Raw genomic sequence first — 17,197 nt, 5'->3', positions numbered from 1 at the left:
CTTCCCAGGTGGCTCAAAAGTAAAGAATCTGCCTGCAACTTGGAAGACGAGGATTTGATCCCTGGGTTGGGAAGATCCCCTGGAGAAGGGCATGGCAACCCACTCCAGTGTTCTTGCCTGGAGAATTCCATGGACTGAGGAGCCTGCAGGCTACCAGGATCTGCTAGCCCATAGGATCGCAAAGAGCTGGACATGACTCAGTGACTGAGCACAGCACAGAGATTATCCAACACCAAGAGTGAACACAAATGTAACAGTGGACTCTGGGTGATGGTGTGTCCATGTGTGCCCATCAGTTTTAACGAAGGCACCATCCAGGGTAGGGTGCTGGTAACAGGGGAGCATATGAGTAGGGTGGAGGCAGAGGACTATGGGAAAATCTCAGTGCCTTCCTCTCAGTTTTACTCTGAATCTAAAAGGCTCTAAAGAAGAAAGTTTATTAAAAGCAAAACTGTAGTGTTGTATGAAAGAATAGAAGGTTAGCACTGTCCTTGACAAGGAAGGAAGAGGCCCTGGGGCCTAACAACTCGCATAGGGTTAAGGCATTGCCACCTACTTCGTGGCATCTAACTACTGTTTTTTTCTTCTGCAGTTTTGAATGATCTGTGGCTACATGCAGCAATATATTTAAATCTGATCACAATGCGATTAATCATGTATTACTATTTGGTAATTAAAAGATAGTATTAAAATTTAAAGAATTAAACTATAAATTTTAATTAATAAAATACATTAAATTAGAGGTAATAAACACTCAAAAGTCACCACTTCCTCCTTGTTTATCACATTTTACTTTTATCTATGTTCTCAAGTTTACTCACTTGTATCATATCTGTAGAGTAGAATTATTATGTATTGCTTGCTACTGGACTGCTCTTTCCAGCTCTGTGATAAGCAGCCTCAATTGGGTAGTTTGAAATTACATCGGCTGTCGTGGGAATACTTACACAATAGAAATCACTATGTACAGGATTTTACCCCAGGAGGGTTGGTTATTAAACTCCACACCACCAATAACATGTACAGTATGAGCTCAGATATTGGGATAAGTAACACATGTACATCTGAGGATGCTCATCAAAGGACAGCTTTTGGGAAAAGATTATGGAAACACAGATCTTCATATATGATTAAAGCAAGTAATTCACTCTGAATGCATCCAAAGACCTCTTTAAAATGGTTCCAAGGATTCTCTCTCCTGGAAGCCAGGAACCCTCACCAATTTGAAGAATTAAATCACTCAAATTTGAAGAAGAAACAGCTGCCTCAAGAGCAGCCCTCTTGCCATCAGAATTACTCAGATCTCGTTCTGAGAGACAGAAGTTAATTGCCAAACTGTTTACTGTAATTAAATCTATCAGCATGGTTTTCTCCTGATGAAAATAAAGATCGGTATATTGCATCTTCTGTGAAAGGAGTCCTTTATCTCCCCTAAATTAGAAATCTATGATTCTATGCAAGTTCTCTTCAAGACATGGCTTCCCCCGCCTCAAAAATATGAAGGACTTAAAAAAATTCATATTTGCCACAATAGAGAAGCTGGTTGCAGGTACCATTAATTCACTGCAAGCACTATTGTATCCTGATACATCTCATCAAGGTTATTTAAGTGTGTCTGAAGAATGTGTCTTTCACAAGCCTTTGCTTCCAGTGATAAACTATGAAATATTGAAATAGAGGTATTACATACCCTCTATTATCTATCTAAATGTATCTATCTATGTATCTACCATTTATCTGTCATCTATCATCTGTCTACATATCTATCAATAGGAGAAAGCAATGGCAACCCACTCCAGTACTCTTGCCTGGAAAATCCCATGGATAGAGGAGCCTCATAGGCTGCAGTCCATGGGGTCGATAGGAGTCAGACATGACCGAGAGGCTTCATTTTCACTTTTCAGCTTCATGCGTTGGAGAAGGCAATGGCAACCCACTCCAGTGTTCTTGCCTGGAGAACCCCAGGGACGGGGGAGCCTGGTGGGCTGCCATCTATGGGGTCGCACAGAGTCGGACACGACTGAAGTGAATTAGCAGCAGCAGCATTATCTATCTAAATGTATCTGTCTATGTATCTACCATTTATCTGTCATCTATCATCTGTCTACATATCTATCAATAATCTATTACCTGTCTACTTATTTATCATATCTATCATCTATCCATCATACCTATCATCTATCTATCATATCTATCTTAGTGTCACACTACAGTAGCAATAAAAAATAATTCTTTGAGGAGCAATAGGAGTAGAAATAGCTAATTTCAATGATAATGAAGACCACAGATTTGGGGTATATATTTCCAGATATCTCACTATGTTTTATCTGTATCAAAAATTGTTCTCTATATGGTACTTTAAAACCTGCCTTTCTTCTGAATAATTTATTCCAGATATCTTTTTTAGGTCAATTGACCTTGGTTGCCACATTGGGAGGTGGGAGAGGCAGGAGTAGCCCCAGACTGGCCCCTGGTGGCATACCTCATGGTATGGTGGCTTCACGGGAGTCCTCCCATGGTACTTCTGCCTGGCTCCGGCGGCAGCAGCTCCACGTGGTGTGGCCAGGGGGTGGGGTGGGTTGTGTGTGGGTACAGCCTGGGGGTAGGTTGGGTTCTGTGTGTGTGTGTGTGTGGACACACGGCTCTGGGGCTGTGGAGGTGGGGCTGGCAGTGGAGAGACAGGGAGCAGCTGCAGGGGCTGCCCCCATCTTCGGGTGCTGGCACAACGGCTGAGGAAGCTGAGCCCTTAGGTTGGAAGGTGGTCTCCCAGGTTGACAGAAAGAGAGAGAAGGCTAGAACCTGTGAACTGCTGGCCTGGCTTAGAAATTAAATATTTAGACATGTTCTGGGTGAGTTTCCACCCCTCCTCCCCTGGACTGGAAAATACTACGGGGAGACCTGAAGCCTTGTCTGTCTTATTTTTGTGCAACTTGTCCTCTGGCAGAATTTGCAAACCAACTGGGAAATCATGTGTTTCTAGTGCCACTTTCGGACATGCAAGTTCACGTACAACCCTGGATTTCAAATACCTTGAATCACACTTGCCAGACTATGAAGAGCTTTTAAACACAGTTGACCTTTGAATAACAGGCGTTTCAACTGTGTGGGTCCATTTACACTTGGATTTTTTTCAATAAATCTGTCCTACAGTCTATATGCTCCCCCGGCAGGTGAATGCAAGAATACAGAGCCTTGGATAAGGAGGGTCCACTGTAAAGCTATCCTTGTATTTTTCACCGCATGGGGGTTGGTAACCCTGACCCTTAGTTGTTCAAGGGTCAACTGTGTGCCGTGACTTCACTCAGGGCTCTCTTGCTTTGAAAGGACAGTTGCTTTCTGTCTCTTTACACAGAGAGTGGTGTCCAGATTCAATAAGGCTGCAGGAGCCACGTCTTACTCACCTGCTCTCCAGTTTCCTTCTTAATGTCCCCACCCTGCTCTACTTTATTTATTTTGATTTTGGTTCAGTGCTGTCCTTATTATAGCCTTTCTGGGGCTCTTATGATCACAGGTTCTCCTCTGGGTTGGTGTGGTGGGAATGGCTGGAAGCTGTTCTAATCTGGAAGCTGTTACTTCTAACCTCCATGCTGTTACTTTGCCTCATTGTCACTGGCAGTCCTGTGACTCATGCAAATCACTTTACTTCTGAGTGCCAGTCTCTTCCTCTCAGGAGCCAGGTGACCTATGCCCTCCCAGATCCACCCAAGGGGTGGTGCTTTCTCAGAAGAACCTCTCAGAAGGTGTAAGAAGCAGATGGATGTACGGCACAGGAAACTCCACTCCATGCTCTGTGGTGACCTAAATGGGAAGGAAATCCAAAAAGGGGATATTTGTATACATATAGCTGACTCACTTTGCTGTACAGCAGAAACTAACACAACATTGTAAAACACCTAAACTCTAATTTTAAAAGATGTACCATGAGAAAAAAAATTTTTTTAAATAAAGAAGAAGAATTTTTCTTGAAACTGATGGCAGAAGGGGATGCTTAAAACAGCATGAATTTTCTGGATCCCAATGATAATATCAGACTTCCCAGGTGGCTCAGTGGTAAAGAATCTGCCTGCCAATGCAGGAGATGCGGGTCCAATCCCTGGGTCACGAAAATCCTCTGGAGAAGGAAATGGCAACCTGCTCCAGTATTCTTGCCTGGGAAATCCCAGGGACAGAAGAGCCTGGTGGGCTACCACCCGTGGGGTCGCAAAGCATCGGACATGATTGAGTGACTGAGCATGCACACAACAACAATATTGAAATATTAACAAACAAATCTTGTTGACACTGAGTCCCTCAAGTCCTTCACTTTGTCCCAGGTTACAGATAGCAGCGTCACGGCAAGATCTGGTCCAGGCGGCTGGGACCTGGGGAGTTTATCTTCAATCCCACCACCTTCTCCCCCAACCTAGGCTTCTTTCCTTCTTGACACTCAGACCTTCCTTCCTGGGTTCCCCAAGGGCTGGCTTTCTGTCTTCATCTTTCTACCAAGTGGACAGATCCCACATCTCTGTGTGGCTATGGCTGCCATAAGGACAGCCCAGCTAACTCAACTAAGGGAGGAAGAGTGGCTGGGAGTTTATGTGTAGCCCTGTTCTCTCCTCAAGGTGTTGACTGACCACCGGCAGAGTGGACCCCAGAGGGCACCGTCTTCCTGAGTCACTCTCTAGTGACCGCCCTTTCTCATGGATACTGCAAACATCTGAGCATAATTCTCCTAGCTTAGGGATGTGTTATTTTTACAGCAGTTGGAAGCAGGCTTGGTACCCTTAAGGGCCCTCCTCACCCACAGCAGTGGTGTCGGTCTGTATTTAGAAAGGACATGTAACTGCCTCTCCCAGCCCCACATCCGGATGCTCGAAGATGTCTGGGATGAACGGGCCAGGGGGTGACTCGAACACTATGGTTTTCTCGAGATGTCCTGGAGCCCTCCGAGGAAGGGTGGCTGAGCAGCTCTCTGTGTCCTGGGTGCAGTCTCCCCAGGTGCCCGGCTGCCCCAGGATAGGGCCAGGCTGCTCCCACGTCATGACCAATTCCCCTGCCCCCCATCCCCACAGCCAGCTCTCAGCAACCAACAGCTTCCCCAAGGGTCTGAGGCTGTGGAGCCCGAGGAGGGCTGGAGAGGATGTGGGAGGCAGGCAAGGGCTGAGCTTGGGAGGGGCCTGGCCTGGGAAGCAGCCAGTTCCTATGTGAGTGGATGCTCTTTGGCTGACTGGCCACTTGACCTTGGCCTGAGCCCCTGGGAAAGCGCACCCTCCATGCTCTCGATTTATTTCTGGCTTCATGCACGCTTCCTATTTATGTTAACGTTCCGACAGAAGAAGGCTTTCTGGAGAATTCTAAACCCTCTGCGTGACCCACCCCTGCTCCTGTGGGCCTGTCACTCTGCCCGCCTCTCACCCCGTCTCAAGATCTTTCCATTTGGGCTTTTAAATTCTAAATGCGCTGAGATATCTGATGCACAAAACCTTCTGGGATGCGATTCTGGAACATTCAGTCACACCTTTTTTGAACACTGTGAACTGGGAGCTTGTGTGTTCAGTCATCATGTCTGACTCTTTGCGACCCCATGGACTGTAGTCCACCAGGCTCCTCTATCCATGGAATTCTCCAGGCAAGAATACTGGAGTGGATTGCCATGCCCCCCTCTAGGGGATCTTCCTGACCCAGAGATTGAACCTGTGTCTGTTACGTCTCCTGCATTGCCAAGTGGATTTTTTTAACCACTAGCGCCACCTGGAAGCAGAGTGGAGCTAAACCCACTCATGTGATGAGTTTGCATCTAACCAGGAAAACAGTAGATGTGTCGGGGGAGCTTTGTGACTTCCCAGAACACAGTGAGTCTGAAACCAGGGTCTCCTGAGCAGGCACTGGTTTACTGTGGCCAGGTTTTTTTTTTTTTTTTTTTTTTTTCTGTAACTCGTAGAACAGAGCGGGGGAGGCAGGGGAGCGGGGGGAAGGGTGTCAGCGTGAAGGACAGTGTCACATGAGACAAAATGACAAAAAGAAACCAAATTCGTATGGGATGATAAGGGCTTCAGTCTAAAAGTCAATGACCTTGGTATGACCTCTGCTCTGGCCTAATGAGCAGTGGGGCCCCTGGAGCACCAGGAATGTGTGGCACAGAGACACAGGGACCCAGAGCTGACCTCAGGACAACATCCTCTGATGTGAAGGCCCAGAGACCAGAGGTTCCCATGCTTCATCTTTGAGGAGCAGCTGAGGGTCAGGAGCCGGGACTTGGGAAGCAAGTGGGGTCTTTGAGACCCTCTGAAGCCATCCTGATAGATGCTCCAGCCTGGTCATGGTCTTATGAGATGGGGGTCCACAGGAAGAGCCTCTGTTGAATGGGCAGGTGGGCCTCCTGTCTGTGACCTCACTAGACAGATGGTTGTGGACCATGGCATTTTCCCAGCAAAGAAGGTTTCGCTGACTTCCTCTGTTCCCAGGCTTTGTAGGGAGCGCTGGGCACAGAGTGGGGTCATCAACCAGGATTCAGCTGCTCCTTCTGCCCATTCGGCAGGCGCTGCCCATGCTTCAGGAAAGGGCGCCAGGTGAAGAGGAACCTGCCCATGTGTTAAATCAGAGACACAAACTACCCAAGGAAAGAGTCAGTGAAACACAGGATGCCCGCGTGCCGTGGGTCCCATGTTTGTGCTCCTTTTCTCCAGCCTGTGAGTTCTCTTCCCTCATCCATGCTTGCAGGGCACGTGGAAGGCAGAGCCTCAGGGATCAACCCTAGGAGATCCAGAAAAGCATTGTGTCTCCAACAATCTATCAGACTTTGCTTGTCCCATCTCTCAAGGTCTCCAAGAAGAGGGTCAGAGAAATATGGGGCATTGAGATAAAGGGTGATAATGTAAAGATGAGAAAATATGCCTTCAGAGATGGCACCCAGGGATGCAACCTCACACAGGACAGCCTGGTTACCAGTTGATGAAAGCCACAGAGAAACACAGAGAAGACAATGTATCAAAAAATTACAGGAAACTCATGGAACTGTAGCCAAGTGCATGATGCATTAGAGACAGAATGAAAACAATTGCACAGGTTGAAACTTTGTGAATGATCCAAGATTTAAAACAACTTGAAATGTTTTCAAAGTATTCCTTTATTGCTTGGAAATAGTTAGAGCTTTAAAAATATTTCCAAACCCTACCAATGAAGGACATACCCGGATTCTTAACCAGGTGATGTTTTTGAAATGCAGATTGTGAAAGTAGCTCTTTTAAAAGAAAATAGAATGCCTTTCATGTTTGACTTCTAAAACTTGTATATGTTTTAGCAATAATGTAAGACTGCATGGCTTGAAATGTGCAGGGATTCAAGAGTTTTAAATAAATATATGCTTTTGGGGAAACGAAATTTTGGTGGTTCATCTTTGATCTTTAAGTCGACCTGTCGGTAGTATGGATGGGATTTTCTGCTTGTCAGGCCTTCACATCTCTATGAACCTGTGGCAGAGGTTCCTGCCTTGGCCACTCCCTGACCCACAAACACTGGAGAAGAAGCTATTTAAAAAGCCTTGACCCCTCCCTTAAATACATGGTGGAATTTGGACAGGTAATTTTAGATTTTTAAGCCCCAGACCTGAGGTCCCTTGGGAACACAATTCTGAAGCAAGCTTTGACCAACTGGTCTCGGAATATGATGCCTTGTTTCCTTGTCTTTATGGATTTGCATCCCATATTGGAGTATAGTTGATTTACAACTATATTGTGTTAGTTTCAGGGGCACAGCCAAGTGGGAAGTTTGAGGGCAAGAGGATAAGGGGGCAGCAGAGGGTGAGATGATTGGATGACATCACTGACTCAATGGACATGAGTTTGAGCAAACTCCAGGAGCTAGTGAAGGACAGGGAAGCCCGGCATGCTGTAGTCCATGTGCTGACTTGCAAAGAGTCAGATACAACTGAGTGACTGAACAACAATAGCAAAGTATATCAGTTATACATATACATATATCCTCTCTTTTTAAAATTCTTTTCCCATATAGCCTATTACAGAGTACTGAGTAGAGTTCCCTGTGCTGTACAGTAAGTCCTTATTAGTTATCTATTTATAACAGTGTATATATGTCAATCCCAATCTCCCAGTTTATCCGGTAACCATAAGTTTGTTTTTTATATCTGCATCTCTTTCTGTTTTGTAGATAAGTTCATTTGTACCTTTCTTTTAGATTCCACATATAAGTGATATCCTATGATATTTGTCTTTCTTTGTCTGAATTACTTCACTCAGTATGACAATCTCTAATTTTGGTCTTCTGAGCAGGAACCACACAATTCTTTGTTATGTAGGCCATCCTTTGGACAAAGTTATTTTTAAAGTATCACAGTCTCTTAATTCTGGAACCCCAGGTGGATCACCTATGGGAGATGACAGGGATGAGCTTACAGAGATGGAGGTGCCTTGGGTAAGCCTCCCCACGCTCCCCCATGGGTGGAGGTGGACATGGGGCCCCCTTTCCCCTGGTGGCTTCATCTTCTTCCCACCAATTGCTCAGCTTCCACGGAGCTTTAGCCAATAACTCCTGAGGACTCAAGATCCTGCCTGGTTAGAAACAAATCCAGGTGCTAACGTGCAGACATAAGTCATATAATCCAAACACTGAGATGTCACAAATCATAGTTTACATTTTCCCATATTATTTGCAAATATATAGCCTGGACATAACTGTCCCAACGGTGAGCAAGGCCACCCCAGAGCAAGAATTCTAGGTCGACTTTTAGGCCACGGCAGCCTTGTGCTAGGACATGGGCAGAAAGTCTGGCTATACTTTCTGTTAAGAGAGTCTACATTTTGTTGTCTTTGCTCTGGGGTCTGACCACCACCCCCAATGCTAGTGTTTATTGACTGTTTACACTGCTGAGCTGGTGGCTCCTGGCTTCTCAGTGACACTTCTTACATCACTGCCAGTGTTAACCATCCTGGCGTGTTTCAAGTGAGAAAAATACAGACTCTTACAAGCCCCTTGAAAGCCCCTATTCCAGGCTTGAGAAGCCACTGTTCTCTCTGGTATCTTCTGTCGTTAACTCCACAGGTATTTTCCAAGGGCCTCCTGCTCACCTGCGGTGGCATGTCCTGTCCAGGGGCAGCACCCACCCATGGGGTCCCACCAGAGACCCAACCTGACACTGCAAGTGGTGTGGAAAGGTCACGTGTGGGGGCAGGAAGAACAGATAAGTGTTGCACTGGGCCCTCTGTCCCCTACTTTGATGACTCCCCTTCACCCACGAACTGAACCCACATCCTTATCTCAACTTCTGGTCTTTTTGAGCTATCAGCGGGGACTTCCCTGGCAGTCCAGTGGTTAAGACTCTGTGCTTCCAGTGCAGGGTTGTGGGTTCCATCCTTCGTCAAGACTGAGGTCAAGACGGGGCAGCTTCCTGGGGGAGCCCGGGCAGAGGGGACAATGACGCCAGCACTGGCAGTGACTTTTTAGAGTTTGGTGGTGCACACGCAGGGTCCCTATATTACCCTCTGTGTGTTTTTAAAAATAATTTTACTTATTTATTTACTTTTGAGTGTGCTGGACTTCTTAGTTGCTGCTCAGTTTGTTTGTTTTTCTCTAGTTGTGTGAGTGCGGGTTACTCTTCATGGCAGTGCTCAGGCTTCTCATCGCGATTTCTTCTCTTGTTGCAGAGCACAGGCTCTGGGCATTCGGGCTTCAGTAGTTGTGGCACAGCAGTCAGTAGTTGTGATTCCCAGGTTCTAGAACACAGGCTCAGTAGTTGTGGCACACGGGTTTAGTTGCTCTGAGGCGTGTGGAACCTTCACAGACTACAGACTTAACCCGTGTCTCCTGCATTGGCAGGCAGATTCTTTACCACTGAGTCACCAGGGAAGCCCAGGATTGTGTTTTAAATGTCCACAATCAGTGTATTATTAAGAAGATATCCCTTTGGCTTCTTGACCCCCTAGACTTCGGTTCTGCACCCTACCAAGCAGCCTCGGCACCTGCTGGGCGTGCCTTGCAATTTCTCCTTATGCTGTGTCTACCTGGGATCCACAACATACTCTTTCAGAAAATGAAGAAAACAGCAGCTCATGTGTCTTTCAGTCTTACAGCATGGCCCTTCCACAGTTTACAGTAACAAAACCGCACCAGCACTTTTAAGAAAACTGCTGAGGATCAGGCTTCCCACCATCCAGGCTGGAAACTGCCTTGTGTGCGTCTGGGCTTGTTAGCTGTCTGGTGCAGGGAGCAGTCCTTTCATTTTGTGATCAGCGTCTGGATCATTTTCGTCTCCATACTACACCCGTGGAACAGCCCAGCACCCACACGGCATCTTCTCTGGTCACAGAGAAACACTCCTGGCAGGTCAGCCTCACTGCTTCATCTTCTGTAGTGTCTGGCTTTGATTTCCCAGAGATACATCAGGCTCCTAGCTTCTGGGGAATCAGCTGACAATAGTGTAAATCTTTGGGACCTCCCCGCTTTAACTGCTCCAAGCCCTGCAGATACCAATGTACCATTTGGACTGTGTTTTCTTTAAGGCTTGTCTGAGCTCAGGCTAATGTAACAAAATACTGCAGACCAGGTGGCTTTAAGCTACACACAGTGATTTCTCACAACTCTGGCGGCTGAGTCCCAGATCAAGGCACTGATGGGTTTTGTTTCTGGTGAGCACTGTATTTCTGGTTTGCACGGGACTGTCGGCTGTGTCCTCACATGGCAGAGAGAGATACCAAGCTTTCTGATGTCTCTTCTTATTGGGTGCTAATCCTGTCATGGGGGCCCCACCTCACAACCTTATCCAACCCCAGTTACCTCCCAAAGACTCCATCTCCAAATATCACCCCAGTGGGAATTAGGGTTGTAATGCGTGAATTTTGGGAAGACATGATTCAACCCAGAGCAACGTTCAGACCACCTTGGAGCTTCACAGTTTCCATGTCTTGACGTTTAGCTCAGCCAGTCCCAGCATCCATGTGGAGATGGCTTCTTTTGCCTCTGGGAGGAGGGAACCAGGCCTTTCTATGCCTGGGGCTGTTAGTACAAGGAGATTACCATGTGAAACCAGGCCCAGAATCTGCACTGGCCTTCCCTCCTGCTCCCTAGTAGCCCCACTGCGTGTGTGCCCCATGCTAGGACATGGTCACAGTGGTCCTCCCAGGCCCCTCTGCCCCCAGAGCCAAGAAGTAACAAGTGTGATGGAGGCTCTCAGATCCACCAGGGCTGCTGATGGCTCCCTGGGACTCACCCTGGTCCGTGGCCCTGCACCTTCTCAGAAGGAGTCCACACCTGATGTGGTCAGTGTGGGGTGTTGGGTGGCTCGACCCCGCACTTCACTCTAGAACATCTCCAAAGGGCCTCCCTGCCCTGGAGCTCCCTGGGGTTGGCTGAGGCATGTGCCCTGTCCCTCTTCTGTCCTGTCCCCTCTATGCCCTGTTTTCTGGCCAACCACACAAAACCTACTGGAATTAAGTTTGAAGCTGGAAAGAACTATGTGGGCTGAGATGGCAGGTTGAACCCACATGTTTTATCTCCTCTCTGTGCCCCCTTCTCCTGTCCTCAATCTTTCCCAGCATCAGGGTCTTTGCCAATGAGTCAGCTCTTCACATTAGGTGGCCAAAGGATTTACGTTAAACCATCTGCATGTATTTCAGTTAAGCAACAATGAAACAGCAAGATGGAGGTTTTAAAGAAAATCCCTTTTCACTTCTCCCTACTCCCCCTGTGGTTAGAGGAGACCTCAAGCAGGTGATACAGAAGCAGGAGCCACATTATCAGCACGGCTGAACTCTTTCTCATGGCTCACTAGACCCTTCAGACAGTTCTGTAGGACCCTAGGACTCCAAGGACCAGAGTTTGGGAACCACAGCATAAACTAAGGGCTAGAGACTTCATCTTCTTTAGGCAGTGTGTTTCCTTTCTGGGGAGTGTGGTTTTCGGTTTTTACCCCACCAGTCCTTGGCATGTATGCATGCCTGCTAAGTCACTTCAGTTGGGTCCGACTACAGACTATGGACTGTAGCCTGCCAGTCTCCTCTGTCCACGGAATTCTCCAGACAAGAATACTGGAGTGAGTTGCCATTTCCTCCTCCAGGGCATCTTCCCAATCCAGGGATCGAACCCATGTCTCCAGTAGCTCCCGTGCTGCAGGCAGATTCTTTACCATTGAGCCACTGCCGGTCCTGTGCATGAGTCTAATCCCAGCAGCCATCCAATCATGGCATCATTTGAAACCAGAGATATGAGGGACTTGAATTAAAAAGAAAAACATATCCTACAATAGTTCATGGATGGAGAGGCTTGAGATGCTCCTGGGGTTTGTGAAGTTCGTGAGCGTCCTTCAAAACCAGTGAAATGCAAAAGCCTGGCTGCACTCCAGAAGGACACCACTGGTGGGATTTTCCATCCCAAACACCTGGAGCTCCATGGGGAGCTTCCATGGGGAGGGATCTGGTGAGAAAATATCACCTCGCAGAATGAAGGCATTTTAAAGAGGTTCAAATGGCAATAAGGACATGGAAGAGATTTGGGTGGGCCAATTTACCAATGATCTGGAACAATCAGGGAAATTGGTGGCTGAGAGCAGCATGTCTCTCAGTCATTCCACAGCAGGTGTGGGGGAGGCAGGCGCAGTCCCTCCTGAGTGTCCCAGGCAGTGATGGGCAGAGAGGACGTCTAGGGAGACAGAGAGAGGGAAGACGCATGCGATGTTCAGTGAGCAGCATCTCAGATCTGTGTAACACAGGGCTTTTCACAGCATGTTCTAAGGAAACCATAAAGATTTGATGAAGCAAGTGACTAATGACCTTGTATGGGACAGCTGGCATCGTCATCCAGGGTCTGAATACAGTGACATTTCAGCTTCTGTCGATGCTGTGCTGCCCTGTCTCCCAGTCCCCACATGAGCAGCGTGTAGCATGGGTTTCACTCAGGTCCCTGACTCCCAGGAAGATGGGCCTGGCAGGTGGTCTCCTATCTCCGAGGGGGAAGGGGAAGCAAACTCCCAGGCCTGGGGTCTTCACTAGCGAGTGACTACAGCAGACACAGGGCCGAGGTCCCTCCTCAGCTGTGTGGGAGCCTATGTGCTGTAACAGTCTTTCAGGTGATTCTGATGCTCAAGTTGGAGAGTTCACACCCTCTCTGACTTCCTCCCAGAACAACTAACTCAGGTTCACAGGGACCACGAGGGAGGTGTGGCAGGGGTCAAGTTTCAAGGTGATGCTAGCTTGAATTGCGGTGTTGGAGAAGACTCTTGAGAATACCTTGGTCTGCAAGGAGATCAAACCAGTCAATCCTTAAGGAAATCAACCCTGAATATTGACTGGAAGGACTGATGCTGAAGCTGAAGCTCCAATACTTGGCCATCTGATGTGAATAACTGACTCATTGGAAATGACCCTGATGCTGGGAAAGATAGAAGGCAGGAGGAGAAGGGGATGACAGAGGATGAGATGGTTGGATAGCATCAGTGACTCAATGTACATGAGTTTGAGCAAACTCTAGTGATGGTGAAGGACAGGAAGCCTGGTGCGCTGCAATCCATGGGGTCGCAAAGAGTCAGATACGGCTTAGTGACTGAGCAACAACAATTAAGGTGGGAAGGTCCTGACACTGCCCTAAGATGAAAGTGCTGCCAGAAGTAGGATTAAGGGGAATCAGCACGAGAAAGAGACAGAAGAAGCCGGGGAAGCAGGAAGTCATTTTAAATGCACCTGGGATTTAGTTCTAAACAGTCATGGTGAGCTGACAGATCACAGCCGGAAGAAGACTGTTCTTACTCACAGTTCCCAAGGGGTGGGAGCTGCACAGGGGAAACACCAGGGGAGTGTGGAGGTGGAGAAGCTGGTGGAGGGCCTTTGTTGCGGTTTTCCTGATAGGTGGGGAGGCAGCTTAGGGAGGCTGAGTAAACTCAGAATTAGAGGGTCTGAATAATGTCAGCAGGCTCCGGGCTGCAGGGCTGGTCTCTGGTCTCTGGGACCCAGGGGACCTTCAAGGAAGGGGGCATAAACGGCCTGGGGCACGAGTTACAGAGAGAAGATGGCTGAATGCGTGGGCTCTGGGCTGGTCGGTTGCACATCAAATGTTTGGTCCTCTAGGAAATAACGAAGCCTGGGAGGGGCTTCGAGGTCCCAGGTCCTCGAGGTCCTGAGGTCCTGAAGTGTCCTGAATGTTATTCAAATAAAGCATTAGGAACCCTCCGGCTTACACTACCAGCTCCACATGCAGCAACAAAAAAGACCCGGGTTTAGGACAAGGGGTTTGTTAGTTGACTGTAAAGGAGAAAGGCCTCTTTCACTTTTAATGAAAAATAATGGAAACTCAGGTGTGAACAGTGGGGAAGAAGTCGCACTCTGAGTAACTAAAGTCTACAATATAAACAAGAATGGAGGGAATCTGACTGTCATTTGTTTCTATGTAAACCTCTTCCACCAGAATAAGAGGTCCCAGAGGGGTAGCACGCATTCCCTGGAGGCTCAGCCAATGTACCTGAATCTCGGAGTGACTCTCTGAGTTCCTACAACACAGCAGATGCTTGTTAGATGTTTATTAAACCAACAAGGGGATCAACTTGGCAGGATTCTAGAAACAGCTGCCTTCAAAGTAGTTAGTTTGAATTTGTTATCACCTTTCAAACAAAAATATTTGGGAGTACACTTGTATGTTATAACATGAACCCAACTTTCCATTTCAACAATAATAAGGCCAATTATTTAAAGAAACTTCAAATATGTTGAGAGTTTTGTCATTCACTCGTGTGTGTGTGTGTGTGTGTGTGTGTGTGTGTGTGCTCAGTCATGTCTGATCCTTTGCAACCCCAAGGACTGCATCACATCAGGCTTTCCTATGCTTCACCATCTCCCAGAGTTTGCTCAAACTCATGTCCATTGAGTCGGTGATGACATCCAACAATCTCATCTTCTGTCACCCACCTTCTCCTGCTCTCAATCTTTCCCAGCATCAGGGTCTTTTCCAAGCAGGAAGGAAATCCAATGGGAAGCTAGGAAGTAGGTGGTGGTCGAGGGAGAAGCTGAAAGGAGACAACTCAGAGCAACGTGGGGTCCACAGCATAGGAACCAGTGGACTGTCTCCTGCAGGAGCCACTGTGCCTGTAAATCAGCTTCAACCTTTCCCATGAGTCATGCAATTCAAGAGTCACATCCCCAGAGAGGAGAGTCCTATTGATCTGACTCAGGTGGCATGTCCATCTCTTGGTCATTAGAGAACAGGACTGATGACTAAGCACCATCAAGAATGTTCACTGTGGGGACTTCCCTGGAAGTCCAGTAGTCAAGACTTCCCCTTCCAATTCAGGGTGTGTGGGTTCGATCCCTGGTCAGAAAGTTAACGTCCCACATGCCTCGAGGCCAAAAAATACAAGACATAAAACAGGAGCAATACTGTAATAAATTCAATTAAGACTTTTAAAATGGTTCATATCAAAGAGTCTTAAAAAAAAAAAAGAATGCTCACTGTGCAGGAAGGGGAGTTACTCAGGTAAAAATGACAAGATATTGTGGCTCAGATGGTAAAGACCCTGCCTGCCAATGCAGGAGACATGGATTTGATCCCTGTCAGGAAGATCTCCTGGAGGAGTAAATGGCCACCCACTCCAGTACTGTTGTCTTGAGAATCCCATGGACAGAGAAGCCTGGTGGACTACAGTCCATGGGGTCGAAAAGAGGGACACAAGTGAGTGACTAACACATCAGAAATAAAGAAGGAGTGGAGGATGAAGCGGCATACATCGACCACGACCAGGAAAGCTTCATGTCACCCCAGTGCTTAGAAAAAGGAGCATTTGAAATGCAGTTGTTCTGCACTGTTTATGGATCTGAATTTCTGCACATGCTCATGGATCACGTTCTCACTCTGAATTTGTGAGTTCTCCTCCTCACTAGAACGTGTTTGCGACCACCCTGATGAGCAGCCTGGTGCTTTCAGGTCCTTCACAGACATGTGTGGGGCAAGTCTGTGCTGCCCAACATCAAGGACACCAGCTGGGGTGGACCAAAATCATGCCCTGACTTCTTGGTTTAGCTCCCAGACCGGAAACAAGTGTCTTCCTTCCAGCCTACTTCGTACCACTAAATTTTTGTGTTTTTTGTTGGTGACTTCATGTTTATTATTTTATTAATTAATTACTTTTTTGGCTGCACTGGGTCTTCACTACTGTGTGGGCTTTCTCTAGTTGTGCGAATGGGGGCTACTCTCTAGTTGCAGTGTGTGGGCTTCTCACTGCAGTGACTTCTTCCGTCGCAGAGCACAGGCTCTAGGGTGCATGGGCTTCAGTACTGGTGATGCATGGGCTCAGTTGCCCCACGCCATGTGGGAACTTCCCAGAGCAGGGACCGAACCTGTGTCCCCTGCATTGGCAGGCGGATATTTAACTACTGGACCACCAGAGAGGTCCCTGACTTCATATTTAAAATGGCCCTTGTGAGTTGTGTTTGGGTGCTGTCCGTGTTCCCAGGAACAAGAAGGTTGCAACTTGCTGTTGGAGAAAATGTGTTGTAAGTTGGATGAACTTCCTTCAGGTGTGAGTTACGGTCCTCTTGGCTGTGAGTTCAATGTCAGTGGATCAACACTATAAGTTGAATAAGGTGTCTTTAAACAGAAACACACATGAAATAAGGCTGTGTATTGCTCAGATGACCAGAAGCTCCCAGGAACTGAATATGGTCTTACTCCTGGGACCGGCAGTTCAGTTCTCACCAGTTCAGTGTTCGAGGTGACGTTATAGATAGAAACCACAATGAATAACAAGATTAGGCTGTATGCATGTTGTGATGATTGGCCTTTGGACTTAATTTCCACGCTGCACCTCTCTCAGATTTATTGTGATTTCATTTCACTTCAAACTAGCCATTTTCTCACTGCTCTTGCATGTTTATGAATTGATTGCCGTTTGATTGTGTGCTGTACTCACATCTTAAGCCTCTCATCCCAGGGTAAGGAGGGGAGAAAAGATGGGGAGACAGGCAATACAGAAAGAAACATCAAGAGCCTCCCTGGCAGTTTAAAGAGACAGCAGTCCTCCCATTTAAGGAAAGCAATCAGCTGAGCTCATACAAATACTGCATTTCCCTTGCAAATGAGGCTCATCACCAGCTTCTTTATGATTTCTCTCTTAGCTGGAGTGAGCTTCTTTCTTACAGCTCACTGTGTCCTCCTAGAAAATTGTCTCAGACCTGAATTATGTTCTCAGCCACACTGAATTATGAAGCTTGCCACGAGGCTGTGTGTG

At 47.3% G+C, this 17,197-nt stretch overlaps 1 non-coding gene across 1 annotated transcript; it reads left to right on the top strand.

The window, feature by feature from the left end:
* The first annotated feature begins 456 nt into the window (after window positions 1–456).
* Window positions 457–582, top strand: LOC112578278. Its single transcript, XR_003102576.1, has one exon. It is a non-coding gene; the product is annotated as a U6atac minor spliceosomal RNA (small nuclear RNA).
* Window positions 583–17,197: the final 16,615 nt, after the last annotated feature.

The sequence above is a fragment of the Bubalus bubalis genome, chromosome 12 (genome assembly GCF_019923935.1).
Source record: "Bubalus bubalis isolate 160015118507 breed Murrah chromosome 12, NDDB_SH_1, whole genome shotgun sequence".
NCBI lineage: Eukaryota > Metazoa > Chordata > Mammalia > Artiodactyla > Bovidae > Bubalus > Bubalus bubalis.
This window is presented reverse-complemented; position numbering and strand designations above follow the sequence as displayed.